The following is a 16483-nucleotide window of genomic DNA, read 5'->3' on the forward strand; positions in this document are numbered from 1 at the left end:
GCAAAAGAGAAATCACCCTTACAAACATTGCCAAATTAATTCAATCGATTTAACACCGAAAATTATTTTAAATATTAAAATTATTGTAAACTATATTTACCTTAAATATTAAAATAAAAAACATACTGAACGCGAATGCTTTTTAATATTCGACGCAAGTAATTTCTGATATTTCTTCGGTAATATTCATTTTGGAATATTTTTATAAGAATCGTATTACGTTGTAAAGTCGAAGAATAATTGCATTCAATTTTAAAGGAAACAATCGTTCGAGTCGTTCAAGTTTAAAATTACATCGCGGTGGATTCGATACTGTCTTTTTGGCGAGAATTACGATATTTTTAATTATTTATAATTGAGAGATTGTTGCGCACGAACGATTTCTTAAAGAAACACCAGAGTCGGATTTCTCAAAGGGCTCGCGGATAAAAGGAAGCGCGGGAAATCTAGGACACGTTATGTACGCTCGTAATTACATTGCAAATGGCTCCTGATAAGGATACGAGGGAGATGACTATCGCGAGATGACTTTAGCCGACTTCCGTCAAAAGAGGGATTAAGATAATTACGAGGTAAGAAATGTTAGCGTATTGTAGAGTAATACGTTTCTTGCGCGAGGAAATTCAAATGTACATGTAATGTGGTGAAATTCCTTAACATAAAACCGGGGCGCAGTATTTAAAGTTTAAATAACTCTTAATAAAGATAATGTGACAAGTTCCGCCGGATTTAAAGCATACTATTTCCGGTTAGAGAACTGATAATATAATAAAACATTGGAAATGGCATAGAAAATACGGTGCATCGTGATGCTTTTAGAAACGCGAAAATAAACTGAGTTGATAAACTGGGAAAGATTTAAATTAATTTCTCACTTACACATGAGTGACAACACTGGGAGGGAAATATAATTATTTGTAGCTTCAACTATAAATTATGATATTTTTAACAAATAATTATAATTAATTCAACCGTTTTCATCACCATAATGGTTGAGTCGACTATATTTATTAATTAAAAATGTCATGAGATTATAATGGTTGGCATCAATTCGTTCTTTTAGTAAAGCGAAGCCCATTAAAAAAAAAATGCTCTTGTATAGCTATTTTAGGACTCAATCACATTTTATGATACTTGTAACGATAAATATTTCTCGGCAGGAATATCACAAAATTGTGATTAAATCCAAAAGCAGCTATATTTTCCTTCCAACGTAAGGAGAGCGATCTCAGGGTGCACATAGCGAGACGCAAGGTCGTGGTTGATGCAGTCGCGCACGTGTTTGATCGCGACACGGTAGGGTTCGTTTCCCGGGGGTGCTATCGACGACCGCCGTCGTCGTCTACTTCTTCCACCCCGATCCCTCGGCTTCCCTTCGCGTCTCACCGTTTCGCAGCGCGATTCTCACTTTCTCGAGAGGCTGACGCCAAGTGTCGATCCCTGTCGTCAGCGATCTTCGACGGCGCCTCTCCTCACCTCTCCCCGGCGTTTCCTTCGATAGGATAACGAAAGCGGCGAAGAAGGGTCGACGACACCGCGGGGGTGTGAAACGCGACTCCGACTTCTCAATGCTGTATCGCGGCGGTCCCTTTCCTTCGACTATTCAGCCGGTCGTTTTTCGCCCCGGCAAACCGACAAAAGCACTCTCCTGGTGTCGGGCATCTCGTATTGCCAAATCGTCGCCGGGATGCCGCGGGAATATATTGCTCCTCTGGAATTCATAAGGCTGCATGGATACAATCTCGGAGAAGCGCTTGGCGAAGGTAGGATGCGGCAAGGATACGTCAAACGACCGAAGGAGCGTAGATTATGATGTAATCGCGGCAAATTTCGTATAAATATGAATAAACGAGGAGGATATAACGAATGTATGTCAGTTTATTAGATCATAATATGAATGGCTTCTTTTTAAGCGATAATTAATGAAAATGGACAAAGCACTGAGAGAAGACTATGGGTATTTTTGGATCCGACCACAATTTTATGATATTTCCAACGGTAAATATAATCACATCGATTATAAATACAATTGAGTTTATCTATCGTCGGAAATATTATAAATTAAACTCAGGTCCAAAAGTAACTGTACCATTTTCTCAGTGAGTGCGAGATCGTTTATTAAAATTTTAAAATTATTTTTCTTACGCTCCTTCTTTCGTCGGAGTTCGTTCGGTCTTCATGTAAAAGCGTATACATTTAGCGAACAAATATTTGTCCGGTGATGTGTGTTGTTGGTCTATTACTGTAATGATTGATCTGCGAATGTCGCGTTTGCTGTTCGCTCGGTGTTGGTTTACTGAGCGTATACACACCTTAATAGCACTCAAATAAGCGACTTCCCGCGAGTCTTATTTTCACGAGGCTGATAATCGCGCTGCCTGGGACATCCGCTCAGTTGTTGCTCGCGTACTTCCGGCCGCGACGGATTTACGGCGCGACTGTACGCTCGTTTCGTGCCGTTAGCCGTAGGGTCGCGCGGATAAATGGCGTGCCGGCCAGATGAAAAAGTTTCGTCGTCCCTTCGTGCCGCGTTGTACGAGCGTCGCGGCAGAGACGGAAGGAACAGGAGAGCCGAGAGCGATAAATGAGTGCTCCCGTTCATCTCGTTATGTTCCGGGCCGGTAATAGCGCGCTTATCATGATAATTGAACAACTGCCAGACTGCCGGGGTCCCCGCATCCTTAATTCTCGCGGTGAAGAGATAACCGCATCGACAAACGTTCGTTCGTTGATAATAAAAAGAAATTAAATGCCTCGTTTTTACGATTACGTTTCAAGTCGCGAGCCTTCCTTTCGCCGGCGAATAACGCTTCTCTCTCGGCGGACCGCTAAATTATTGGTCGAAAATTCGGCGGCGGGTTTTAAAATCATTCTATTATGGCCGGTTAATGTATGTATGGAACGCTCGAGGGCACGGAGCCGGATTATACGGTATAATAATTGGAATAACACAGCGCGTGTGCGCTACGGATCGAAACAATTTCGCTGTGGTAATTAATAATGCGTTAAATAACGCGTTCTTTGTCGGAAACGCGGGGGCCGCGCCGTAATTCTCCGCTGTAAATACAATGAATGTCATATTGCTCCCCGCGACCACCAGAGCCGAGCGCTGTTTCGAAATTAGCTATGTATGACCTATTTACTTGCAAGAGTAAAGTCTGGCGTGTTTCACGGCTCAAATGAGCCGTCGACGATTGTTGGCCGGGTTAACTGGGGACAACGAAATACCCTAAGAGTATCGGGAAGAGTATTCCGAGCGACACCGTTCGTCGGAAAATCATGAATTCCGATGAAGTTTAAGTGCGGATTGACCGAAAACGTTTGCCGAGATAAACCGCGCGTGGTAAAAAAAAAAAAAGTTTTACGTCAAGTTTAACGCGTTTTACACATTCTCGTGTATTTGATGAATTTTTTATTTTATTTTAACTAAAAAGTTATCAATGTTTTTGACGAAGTTAAAATGTTAATTGACACGTTTCGTAAGAACGAAGCAATTGAAAACGGGAGATCTTTTATCATTTAATTGTAAAAAATAATATTTAAAAAAAAACGAAAAATATATCAGTTTAATGTATCGTTACAATGGATTTTATAACGCATCAAGTAGCTAATTTATATGAAAATATTTTCAACCGGGAATTACTAGAAAAATAACATTTGCGCAAAAAAAAATAAAAAACAACCTTTTTTCTTCTCGATAACGAACATAACAGCGAAATAAATTTGACAAACACGTATAAATTAATAAAACCTCGAGACGTTCAGCCATATTTTTCCGCTCATTCTCTACAGTTTGTGTCTTATTCAAAGCGATACTCCTTCATTTCCAACGTATGTATCAACTCGATATGGAGCTGTGTGGATCGGGCTATCAGACGCGGGGTACTAGATTTATTTAAGCTTTCGCTACCTCGCCCACCCGAACGCATTGCAATTCCGCATTAAGGATCTCTTAAAATTCCCCTGAACACGGCGTAATCAAATAATCCGGAGCGGTAATGCCAGCGGTAACGAGGGAACTTTCATACTTCGGGACATTACGTGGACTCGACAATTTTATCGCGCTTCCACGAACGCTCCCTTTTCCCCTTTCCGCGCGCTAATTTGTGTCCGAGCGAAAATGAACTTACGAAACAAAAGCACGGGCAATAAAATATCGGACGCGTGCTTCGTTTCTCGCGGATATTCGATTTGTATGGTGGCTGAAGGGAAAAAGGAGGAGGGGGTGAGAGGAACGTTCGTGCTTCCAGTGCGCTACGCGGACGGTATGCAGATGGGATGCGCGAAATAGGGCAACAAAGAGATATAACCGGGGGAAAGAGTAGAGTAGATTCTCGATTGCTACGTCCGTCTGCACGGATCATATTAATAAGAGCTTTTTTTTTTTTTTTTTTTCCGAGAACCACTTCTTCAATTCCTCTTTTTCGTTAGCAGCGCGCACGAATACCGTTCGACATTCCATCTCGGTCTGTCTTTTATTTAAAGACAAACTATTAGATGAATCGCCGGAGTTGGCGATAATTTATGTGTCTGTAATACGACTTTTATTTCTATTTTCCACGTTGAGAGTGCGCGAGGATCCAGCGCGGGTAAAATCGGGGGGGGAGGGGAGGGGTACCATCGCGCAAAAGCATAGATAACTGAATAATTCGCGATAACACACTCCCACCGGCGAACTTGTGCCCGCCGTGTTTGCGGAAACGAGGCCGAGGAATGCGCGGACCAGCGTAGGAAACTCGCCGAGAGCGAAATATGGCTCGAAGACCGGATGATTTAAAGGTGGAAAAAGCCCCGGGTCCTCCCGCCGCAGATCGGACAATATCTACGAGCTCGAGTTCCGGTCAGTCGGTCTACAAAGCTAGGTGGCTAGACTGGGACAAAATCCCTCGGGATAGCGAAAGCGACGGATCGAAAATCGAGTCAACCCCGTCTCTCCTTTTCGCCTCTCTCCGCCGGTCGTCCAACCGAGAAGGCCATAGTGCGCCATCACGTTGGCAAGGGATATCAGCTCTTTGAGGAGGAAGGCTCTTTAATGCAGTATTAACCCTTTCCAACGTCACCACGGCGTTCGGGAGTTTCTCTCCGGCGGTGTAGTTGAATCAAAACAGAAGAGTTAAGAAAATTACATCGATTACAATCGGGGACGGAGTAAGATATATAGTAAAAGACATTTTTTTTGTTTTTTTTTTTTGTGTTAAATATTTTCTGTTGAAAAAGAAAAACAAGCTTTATGTTACATTTTTAGCACAGTTGAATTTATTGTATTATCGTTATCTCACTTAGACTTTTTTATGTTAAATTAATATTAAACATTTTCAAGAGTAAAATTAGCACAATTTATGCGCTAAAATAAATAATGATAAATCCAACACTGGTTAAAATTCGAAAAGGGTGTTTAAATTGCATTTGTATAAATCACAACTGCATAACACTTGCAGCAAGTTCCGACGTGAAAATATTTAAATACCGCGCCAATTATTTATCTCGCCGGTTGAATAATTATCGTTTCGATAAATCGTTTAAATAGAAATAGTTACAGGCTGATTATTCATAAACTCCGCTGAATTATTGGAACGAATTATCCCAGCCCTCATTCTAATTCGTTTTCCTTCAACCGGCCCATCGTAAGCGAGGGATAAAAGACGACGAGGACAAAAAGGAAATTAATTCCCCCCCCGCGTTTATCTCGCAATAATTCTGCTTCTTCCGACGTGTGATTAGCGGGATCTCGCGCGAATTAAAAAGCACCGCGACGCGGGCGATATCTTTCGCGCGGATGCAGGAACAATTTTTTTCACCTCCCCTTTCTCGCCCTTTTGCAGGCCAGAACGAAGCCCAGGCGCTCATTAAGCGTAATCTGATCAAACACGTCATTAATCCTTGTCCAGTTACTCGTCGAAGGAGAGCGCTTCTTTGTCCTGAAACAAGATCGGATCACTAATCGGCGGGATCCGCTCCGATGTTCTCTACCCACTTTCCTTCCCCCCCCCTTTCCCCTTCTTTCCTTTATCTTCCCGTATCGATTAATTACATTACAATCACCGTCGCCGTTTATTAGTCGGCCATTTTTCCGCCGGTCCCCCGCTTTGCATAACAACAGCGCCGGCATGCAAATGCGCGTCCTTTCCTTGGCGGGCGCGAATCGCTTTTGTGTTTTTCGACGGCCGCGTCAACCGGCCGTTCGGCTACGTCAAGTCGTATAATTGATTACCGGCGAGAGAGAAATATCGGATGCCGTCCGGTGACAGCCGTCTATTCCTGACGAAAATAAATGTGATGACATTCTCGCGAAAAGTATTGCAATCGCGATTCTATTGCGGTGTTATGGCGAGCTCCCTTCCCTTTTTTTTTTTTTTTCTCTCCTCCCCGTTCCCTCCCCCTTCGCGCTCGACGATACTTTAGCGTGACGTGCGTAAAACTAATTGTCAGGGATATTCCACCGAATGAAAAAAGTCATTTGGTTATCCGGCACAATATGTCGCGTCATCTTTCAAGAAATTATTTTGATTTAGCGGTGTTGCGATAAATTGGTTGACAACTGCCAAGTTAAGGTAATCAATAAATGACAAATAAATAATTAGTTAATTAGTAAATCAATGACTTACCAACGAATAAAGTATTACTTTAATTAACAGCGGTGATTTAATTTATCACAACAGCTGAGCGAAACTAAATAAATGGTCGATAAATAATCAATAAATCAGTAAATCCGCGAAACTCACCGGCGGAGTGAATTATTACTTTAGTTTCGTAGAATGTCCAATTTGCCACAACTACGAAGTCAAAGTAATAATTGAATTTGCATGAACGAAGTCTGTCGGTCCGATATCCTTTTATAAATCCTCGTAACGATACACGTCGAAGCCGCGAGAGTGCCGAGAGCGTTAGTTTATTCCATATAAATATCATTTTCACTCGGGGGCAAATTGAGAACAGCGGGTCGCTAAAGTGGAAATGGCATCACTTACGGGTCAGCTTGGATCGGGTAACTTCACTCGGCTAAGTATCGCCGAAATTGCCCCGGAGTAACTGCCGGCTGGTGTTACTTCAATCTGCATAACAATCGGGCATACAACCACGCGGATCGCCAGCAAGAGCGACCAGAGGAAACGAGTTATTTGCTTGATTCCGCAGTATCTTCCGGACGTCGGGTAAAACTAACACCGATAGAATAATTACCACGTTAAGGAGACTCGAATACGCAACATGCTCGCGGCTACGCTCGAAAGAAGCGCCCTTTAAATAATTGAATTTATATCACGCCAAACGTCACAGAGCTCGCGCGTCATTTGTTCCACGTTAAAGAAAACCGTTTTTATATCGTTTTCGTAGCAAAATTTATTTTCCGGCACACTATTTGTCTGGTTTTAATTACATCGAAGTGGAAGTGGGAGGAAAGACGACAGACTTTTCTGAAGCTTAATAAGAATGTAATAAAATGCCGAATTGTAGGAAGAGTAATTTACAAATGCAGAGCCGGAGACGTCTCGAAGAGATAAACGGTGTATGTATAGGGAACCGATGAAATATTATCTCGGGCAGATTACGGGGAGTGCATCAAGATTGCGAATGGCGTCTAATGAACCGAGGTAGTCATAAATCCACACGCCTTTTTACAACGGCTCGATATATCCTCGCCGCTGTCGTTTTCGCTTTCAGGGCCTCATAAAAAGCTCCGGCAATTAACGAAGTTTCATGGCCGCGGCGCGGCCCATAACGAGCCGCGCGACGAACTTTCGTGCAGTAATGAACCATAATTGTCGGGAAAATAGAGTCGAAAATCGGTCGAGGTCATGTTGAACGTTGCAGTCTTGATCCCGATACTCCAAGCCGTGTCAAAGATCTAATGAAAATCAAGAGAGGCATAATTCCAGATAAAGAAAACCCTTTTCCCTACGTTATCATAATTGTATCACTCGCCACGAGTAACGTTTATTGCGTCAAAATCACAAAACGATTAATCTATGAGTACATAATTAGGAATAATCATTATAGTTTGTAATGCACAGCCGCGGAAATGACCACAGAAATTAATTCCGACATCGTCAATTTGCGACATTAATTGTGATTGTAATTCATAAAGGACGTGATGAGAAAAAAGAAATTTAATCTTGTGTATAATTTTCGGATATTTATAAGAACAAGCACAATTCGCTTCGTTAACTTCATCATAGTGAGAACGATTGAATCGGTTATATTTATTTATTAGAAATATTATAAAATGTTATTTGAGATCAAAAAGTAATTTTGATTTATTTTTGAAAATCTTTTTTATAATTTAATATCTTTTATATTTTATTACAATTACTTAACTTTTTTTTTTTTTTTTTTTTTTTTAATACTTCTTTCACCGCGCTCGCATCGATTAGATGCAAATCCCAATCGTGTCACTCGGCCGAATAGCACTCGTTCCGATCGGAGAGTCTCGTTTCTACAGAGTGTCTAGTATGTATACCCGTTCGCAAGATCCCCGTCCTCGACGGTGAGCGGCTCACCGTCGTTATTAATGATGCGCACTCGAAGCGCGGTAAGACGCCGAGGGATTTATAGACTTCGAGGATACCAGTCGAGTCGACGGCGAAAGCAGAGGGCGGGGAGGGGGCGGCGCGGAAGTATAAAAAGAGGCCTCGTTTTATCGTCGGAAAAGTTTCCCTCGCGGCGGGTACTTCCAGAAATGATGGCGGACGGGGTCAAAGAAGAAGGCGAGGGCGCAGGAGTTTTTCTCCGAGCGAGCCGCTTGCCTCATCCTCCCCCCCCGCTTCTCCCCTGGCTCTGCGGTCGTTTCTTATCCGCAGGCTAGTGATACGGAAAAAGGAGCGCCTCTCGCCTCCCCTCGCCTTCCTCTTACCCTCCCGCTGGTGCACCTGCCCGGCGCCCCGGCGGCCTCTTTGTTTCGGACCGCGTCAAAGACGGGGCCGCGATTTTCGCGCGGGCCACGGAGCATCGTTAACGCGCGGCTGAAAAATTCATGAGCCCACCCCGTTTCTCGGCGACGACGTTGACGGCACGGCCGCATTACTCGAGAGGAGATTTGCAAGACGGTCGCGTATTACGAGTAGGGAGATCTGTTTATATGCGACGCTTACTTCGCAAGTGGGCGCGGGGGCTTCACCGTCGGCTCGGCCGACGCGAGAACGAACGATGTAAATTTGGGTCATTTTTTTTTCCCACACACACACATACGTATCCCCCGAAAAGAGCGGAGTTTTCTTTTACGGACCAGTTGTCTGCGTCGCTTCAGTCTTGAGATTTTTCACGGATGCAGACGATTTTTAAGGCCGATTGTTCTCGGCAACTTTGCAGACGCTGAGAGAAAATTGGAGTTGAAATAAAATTACGGCCGTGCCCAGAAGAGACGGTGTACTTCTCTCAGTGTATCAAGTTAACGCCATTCGTCTTCATCTATCTCTTTAAACGAATAAACGATACATAATGTATACGTCAGATAAACTCACCGAGGAGCCAGAATGATTAATTCTTAACGACGTGAGCTTCATCCAGAGCTTATTAAAAACTAAAGGGCTGTCGTTAGTTCGCCAATCGCTTTCTCTTGACGTGTCATGCAATAAACGTCGGACGTGCGGAACGTCGCGTCCGGAGATGCGCGGATTACCCGGGCTTCTTTTCTCATTCTCCTTGCGAAAGAATCACGATCGCAATAATCGTTGGCTGCGAGGTTCAAGGGGCTCGGGTGAGAACGGAAGAAATTCGCGCGGGCCTTTTTGCGGACCGTGTTAGCTTCGGGTACAGCCAGCTACGGCAGAGGATGACTGCGCACTTAATATCTTTAATATCGCGTTTTATTAAAACCTTGTGCCAGAAATGAAAGACGCGCGAGGAGAAAGGGAGAAGGTTTCGCGGCGCCCGGGTATGGGATTTAATAAAAGCGAAACACAAGCCGCCCGAGTCGGCCGATAGGGAGAATATTTGCCAAAGAAATAATTAAGGGCCGGGGATGTGGAGGGCAGAAGGTACTTTGGTCGGAAATCCACGAAGGACAAGCCCGAACGAGGCGTAACTTCTCTTTTTCCGTGGCGCCGAGAGAAATTGAGAAATACCTTCGCTACTGTCAGCGTGCACCATTCGGGATTTAATGAAGCTGTTGACTAATTAAAAATTAATACGCTTTTCATCGAAGGCTAGAACGCGAGATAACGCGACGCTCGTATCCTGTATAATTTATGAATATTACGCTGTGAATGCTTCAAATCCACATTCGGTACCTACGTTTGATACATTCGATAAATTAATGATGTAATAAAAAATATATTGCGAGTAAATTGCCAGGATACATACGGATTAATTGCTCTTTTTTTTTTTCAAATTTATGCAATGATACGCAAAGGCGTGTGAGAATCTGTGAGTTGCGTACGACCTGCACGCACCGAAAATTTTCCGTAAGGTGTGTAGAGGGGGCATGAGATGTGGAGGGGATGAGGTGCGCGGGGCAGCGGTGGGTCTGCGCGTCAGCCATTTGCATTTCGGTACGTAGACGGCACGGACACGTACTCCGCTCTCCGCCACTCCGCTCTCCGCCACTCCGCACTCTCTGCAGTTTTGTCGTAAGTTTAACCCCCGCTAATTAACAATCCGCGTAAACTCCATGCCAAGAATACCGTGGCAAGCCGTAAAGCGAATAGATTTAACGTCATATCGTGTTCGATCGCGCTTATATAACTGCGTTTTGTCGGCGGCGAATTTCCGACTCGACGCGAACGCGCTCCGTCGAAAATTGATGGTTAAACGAACAATCGCACTGACAACGCATACGGCTCGACGAGCTAGTTCGATCTCTTGCATTAACGCGTTTAAGTCTTATGCGCTCGTAGCATGAATATGTATAGGATATTTAACATCACGCACGATTGATCGCGACTATAATGTATGTTCGCAATTGCAGCGTCTCGCTTTTCTGTCGGGGACGAGCTGCCGCAACGACGAAGAGAAGGCTCAATCGAGAGATGGAAGTCGGAGAGACGATTGGACGACGAAACGCTGCCATTTACGAGTAAATGCGACTCATTAGCTTCTCTTCTGAGGATGTTCTTCGTGTACAACATGTGTGAGTATTTCTAACGCAGCAATTGTTTTATTTTCCAGTGTTTTAGCTATATATTTTTATAGTATATCGATTGGTGAATTTTATACTACAATGTAATTTCTTTTCGTAGGTACGACCTCATCGCGGTGCATGTGGAAACTTGTAGAAAATAAGAAGAAGTAGCAGGAGAGGGACAACCGATGGAACAGTTCTCAGGACGGAACTCCACCTTTGTGCAACTCCAGGGAGGTTTAGAGAAGAAGAATCTCGTTGGAATAACACCAGCAGTATCTTACTTATTTTAAATAAAAAGAAAATTAATTTGTAATTGATGTTTTAACGCCAGACAATTAGCCGTTTTGTAATTTTACGGAGAAATGATAAAACTCGAGAAAAACGTATATATAGGAACATTAAGTAACTTAATATTTCATAGGTCTTAATAAAATAATTTAGAAATTATTGGCAATCTCATAATCGCGCGATATGATAAATCACAAAAAAAAAATAAAGTTTCAAATCTCTTTTGCTTTTTAAAAAATACTATGGCGATTAAAAATCTTCGTATTCTCTTTATATGCTTTTATTACTTTACAAATTCTTTTAGTTCATGTTATACAGTAATTTTTGTATGAGTACGAGCTTCTCGCGACGCGTATACCCATTTTCTCGAGGATAATATTGAAATATAACTTTGTTTTTTTTTAGACAGAAGTCCAAGAAAGATGATAACGTTCATTTATCGCTAATGACCAAGTATACGAATCGTAGCCGGTTTGTCAGCCATTCTTTTCGAGATTGTTGTTGTAATAATCGCGCGAATTGTTTTTTTTTTTTTTTTACGTTTTTAATTAATAAACGGAAGTGTCGCCCAGGGTCGTGCGAACATCTTAAAGTAATAATTAGTCCTCGCGAATGTAATTTAATCAGACGCGTTTTCCACGAGTGCGTGGAGGAATAATCCATCCAACATCCCACGTCCTGAGAGGAGGAGGAGGCCTCGGAAAGGCATTCTGCCTCACCGGAGCAGCTTCAAAGTAAGAATTATTTGTATAAAAAATTCTTTTTTTACAGTAAGTACTTGTTGAACGCTTCTTTAATTCAAATTTTGTATTTTTATGTTACAGTGCCGTCATCATTCTTCGTCGCCGACGCTGAAATGAACCGTTAGCGGTTCGTCGACCGTTTCGCGAATATCGCTAAAGTATCGGGCGTTTGTTATATATTTTAAACCGGGATTGCCGTGTACCATCGCGCGACTGTAAATTCACTCGGTCGCGAGTGTCGCGAGTGTCCTGTGCGCGGAAGGACGATACCACCTGATGTTCTGAGAGGAGGAGGAGGTCTCGGAAAGACTTCATGCTTCGGCGGAGCAACTTTAAGGTGAGCCTCCTTTTTCATTTACAAGAAATAAAACTTTTTTTTTTAATTATTTATCGGGCTTGCTATATTCCCGAGTGGAAATTTATCTTTAGATCGCGCAGATTAAATATATTTCTTAACTAGTGACCAGCTTGGTACTAGCCATAAATTATAAGAAAGTATTTACTATTTAGTGACTGTCTTCAAAAAATTAAGTTGTCATATAAAAAAAGAAAGACAAAATCTGTCTAGTATCGGTCGTCTAGTCACCGTCCAGCGCGGAACATGTTCGTAAATAGATATCTAATCGTTTTTCGCCGCGTACTAGTCCACTGTTGTGTTGTGTGTTGACCTTACGCAAAACTCGACTGCCGAATTCGCCGGGCAGACCGATTATCGTCGCCCGCCGCCCGCGCGTCCTCCACCTTGCGAACTTGGAATGCGAGGACCTGCAGGCCGACGTAAACACACGCACGTACTAACACTATCGCGGCGGTCGACTGCCGAATCCGTCGAGGCAACCGGTTTTTGCCGCCCGCCACCCGCGCGTCCTCCACCTTGCGAACTTGGAACGCGAAGGCTGCCGGCCGATGTAAACAAACGCACGTACTCACTCCACCGTGGCGGTCCGCGGGTCCAGTGAACTCGGAGTCGAGCGTGCGTAGGGATAGATCAGTACACAACAGCAAACAAGTACGCGGCGAAAGACGTTTAGACATCTAGCTTTTGTAGCTCGTTATTAGCTAATAATAATTACCTAGTACGTTTTGAGTGTTACATTTCTGGCTCAGTGCTAGACAACTTTGCTAGACAGCTACGAGATGAACCACGAATTAGCCAGCTACTTATTAGGTAAACGGTGGGAATCAATTTCCACTCGGGTTGCTTTTGTAACAAAAAATAATAGAGAATTCAATAATTAGTGCAGAAAGAAGTTTTAAAGTTTGGAAAAGTTTAATTTATTGGAGATATATACAGATAATAGATAATTTCATTTTTCATGATTTAATTGGAAAGTTAATTAAAAGCGCTTAATTTAATTTAATTTTATTGTAAACTTTTGATCGTCTCTACAATTTAATTTTATATTTGTATGTTACAGCGTCGTTCCAGCTGATCTCCGCCGCTGCGCATCGAAATGGTGAGTTTAAATTATTTTTTCAATGTTGGGGTTATTTGTATTACGCACGGAAAAATATTATAAAATCGTTATTATAATCTTAAATATAATAATAATTTGAAACGATTCGCGTAATATGTATTATTAATAAAACGTCATACGCTTAGCAACTAATTTTAATTAATATACATGTATAATAATTAAATATTTTTATTCAACGTGGTATTAAAACAAATATTCTCTAAAAATATTATTGAACCCTCGCGATAATCTTGTTGTTTAAAATTGTTAAACGATAACTTATTGACATTCTGTGCTCGCGCAAAATGAGCCAGGCGAGAAAATCAGCATCGCGGAAAAGCGGCGATAATAAAACGACGGGTGGGAAGTAATTAAAAAAAAAAAAAAAAAAAAAAAAAAGAAAAGAAAGAAAGAAAGAAAGAAATATTAAACTACAGTACATCAAAACAGATCGCGACCAATCTAAGATCGTCAAGCGCGGTGACTAACGGACAGGGTTATCTATCACAAGTAGTTGCAATATTAAACCATCCCCGAGCTGCAACGTAGAGTAGTATTTCACGAGTTTGCTCGCAGGTACACCGCGAGACACCTAGATTCGCAGCCTTCCGTCGCAACGTCATTGAAACGTCGCTTTCAGTGGCACCGGTGAGAACGGCAGTTCGCGGATACGCGAAACGAGGTTGACGGCGAATAACCCTCGACTTTGCCGAGGCGAGCGTGTCGTGGTGGAAATCCTCTTGTCGTCTCTCACGACGATGACTGACGACACGGGTGTACGCGGTCTTTCTTTACACGTTTCTACGTGCCGGAACGCGTTGACGACGTCGTCGCCGTCGTCGCTTCGAGAAAGATAGCGCGAGCCCCTTTGTTATACTTATCAACCGCCTCTCCGCCGCTCCACCGGCAAAAGATGGAGAATCGAGTCATCGATCTTTCCCCGTAACGCGCCGGGCTATTGAACTTCGTGCCTTTTGTCTTCTTAATGCATGTGTATGGAAATACGTCCGCCGAACTTTGATTCACACGTCTACGGCGTAACTTCAGAACGTATCGTCCGCAGTCGAGTGCTCGAGACTCGACAAGTTTCGTACTGAGCGTTTCTCGGAGCGAGGGCTCTCGAAAACGTCTCGCTACAAGCTCTTTTCCAAATACGAGAGCCACCGGTATTTTCAGAAATATCTTTCGAAGGGATGGGGGAAATCGCGCTCGCTTTAATCTCGCAAATTATGGTCGTCGCGGCACTTTTACATCGACGTGAATTTATATACCGCTGTTCAACATTGATTTTCGTATCGTATAATTATTAGGGCTAATAACGTATCTTGGTGCCAGAGACTTGGAAACATTTGATTAAATTTTAACAAACAATTGTTACGCCCTTTGCAATTTATGACGTTATTAATTAATGCTTCTGCTGTTTTGTCACTCGTTTTGCGTGCGTTCTCGTAATAAATTAATAATATTAATCAAGTCCATTTTCATTTCATTTTGCACAATAGTCGACGGCGCGTCAGAAGCATTGAAATAAATTGTGTTACATTTCTTTTTATTTTTTTTTTTAATTATAATAATTACCGTGTCTTAAATTGGCATTATTTTTATATTAACAATCACCGAGGATTTTATTACATTTCTAACAAACGTGATTGAATTACGTACATTTTTTCACAGTGTAATGCGAACTCGTTAATATGTCTAACGCTTAACGTGCCTTTCGACAACTCGGGTCATTTTTGCGTAGCACTAACCTTGCGCTATTATTGGCAATCGATTGACTATGTCTCCGCGCGCCAATCCCGCATGCATGTTTGATGCATTGGAACTGCATGAGCTCGGACAAGTAGTCCATGCATCAGGATAATAACGGCAGGATGGCCGCGGTCGGATAACCGTGTTTAACGATACGCGGATACATCACTGTGGACGATATTAATTTGCGGCGCATGGCTGTATACTTGGAAATTCCGTGCTCTTAACTTCTCTTCTATTAACGGTTGGCGGCAATTATCACGTTCAATATATGCTTCTGTGGAATAACACCCGCGTATTAACATGCCCGAGATGGTGAACCTACGTAACTTTCGCGCGGCATAGAGCTCGCCAATTTTATCCGCACAATAAACAGAACGTATATTTTCATTCTGTAGTTTAAACATTTTAAACAGACAACGTTTAAACACACGCGACAGCGGTTAACCCTTTAGTAAACGCGTCGGGAGTTTTTTTTTTGCCTTTTTTTTTTCTTTTTTTTTTTACGCCCCGAACTTCTGAAAGACTTTCGAACTTCGGAACGCATTTTAATTACAAAACCGCACTGAGAGAAAAATTTTCGCTCATAATATATAGTATAATTTTATGATAGGGACTTCTAAAGATAAGTACCTATGATTAACTTAATCGTTATGGTAGTGGCAATATTTAAGTGCACTGTATTTATTCGTTAAAAATATATTTCTGTCAGTGAGATTATTCGTCGCGTTAAACGTAATATGCGACACGCATAATTTCGAGGAGAAGCGGACTTCCTCGACGACGACGTTTTGCATTAACAATGGGCTTTTAACTGCGCGGCGATTCGCGTGAAATCGTCTTTTTCACTCGAGGAAATAACTCGTTGTTCGCGCGATCTGAAAGTCAACATTTCCATTCTCCGGCGAGGCGTAAGACACGGAGAAAAGACCGCGCGCTTTTACTTCTGTGGTGAGGTCGGAGGGGAAGGTGGGTGTTCTTTTTTTGCAATTGCCGTTGCAATAACGTTCTCGCCGTCACGCCCGGTGAGGAATACTCAAAGAGAATTTCGGCTTAGGTTGTGCTGGGGAAGCTCAAAGATTTCGCGACCTCCTTCTCGACTTTGCTAAATTACGAGTAGCCGAGATTTTTGCCCAACGTGAACTTCTTTCATTCGCGCTCGCGCGCATATGTCAGGCTGGTGCGCT

General features: G+C 42.7%; 1 protein-coding gene and 1 long non-coding RNA gene across 3 annotated transcripts in view; one reads left to right on the forward strand and one right to left on the reverse strand.

Annotated features, from left to right (window-relative positions):
- Positions 1–16483, reverse strand: part of LOC139106384 (spondin-1) — a 179001-nt gene that overhangs the window by 88022 nt on the left and 74496 nt on the right. The gene's annotated exons all lie outside the window — the stretch shown is intronic.
- LOC139106391 (uncharacterized) overlaps positions 1–16483 on the forward strand; it is a 197759-nt gene that overhangs the window by 72049 nt on the left and 109227 nt on the right. For both annotated transcript variants that reach the window (XR_011546347.1, XR_011546346.1), the window contains exons 4-6: positions 10901–11062; positions 11172–12424; positions 13506–13544. This is a non-coding gene — a long non-coding RNA (uncharacterized lncRNA). The remainder of the gene's footprint in view (positions 1–10900; positions 11063–11171; positions 12425–13505; positions 13545–16483) is intronic.

This window comes from Cardiocondyla obscurior, linkage group LG11 (genome assembly GCF_019399895.1).
Source record: "Cardiocondyla obscurior isolate alpha-2009 linkage group LG11, Cobs3.1, whole genome shotgun sequence".
NCBI lineage: Eukaryota > Metazoa > Arthropoda > Insecta > Hymenoptera > Formicidae > Cardiocondyla > Cardiocondyla obscurior.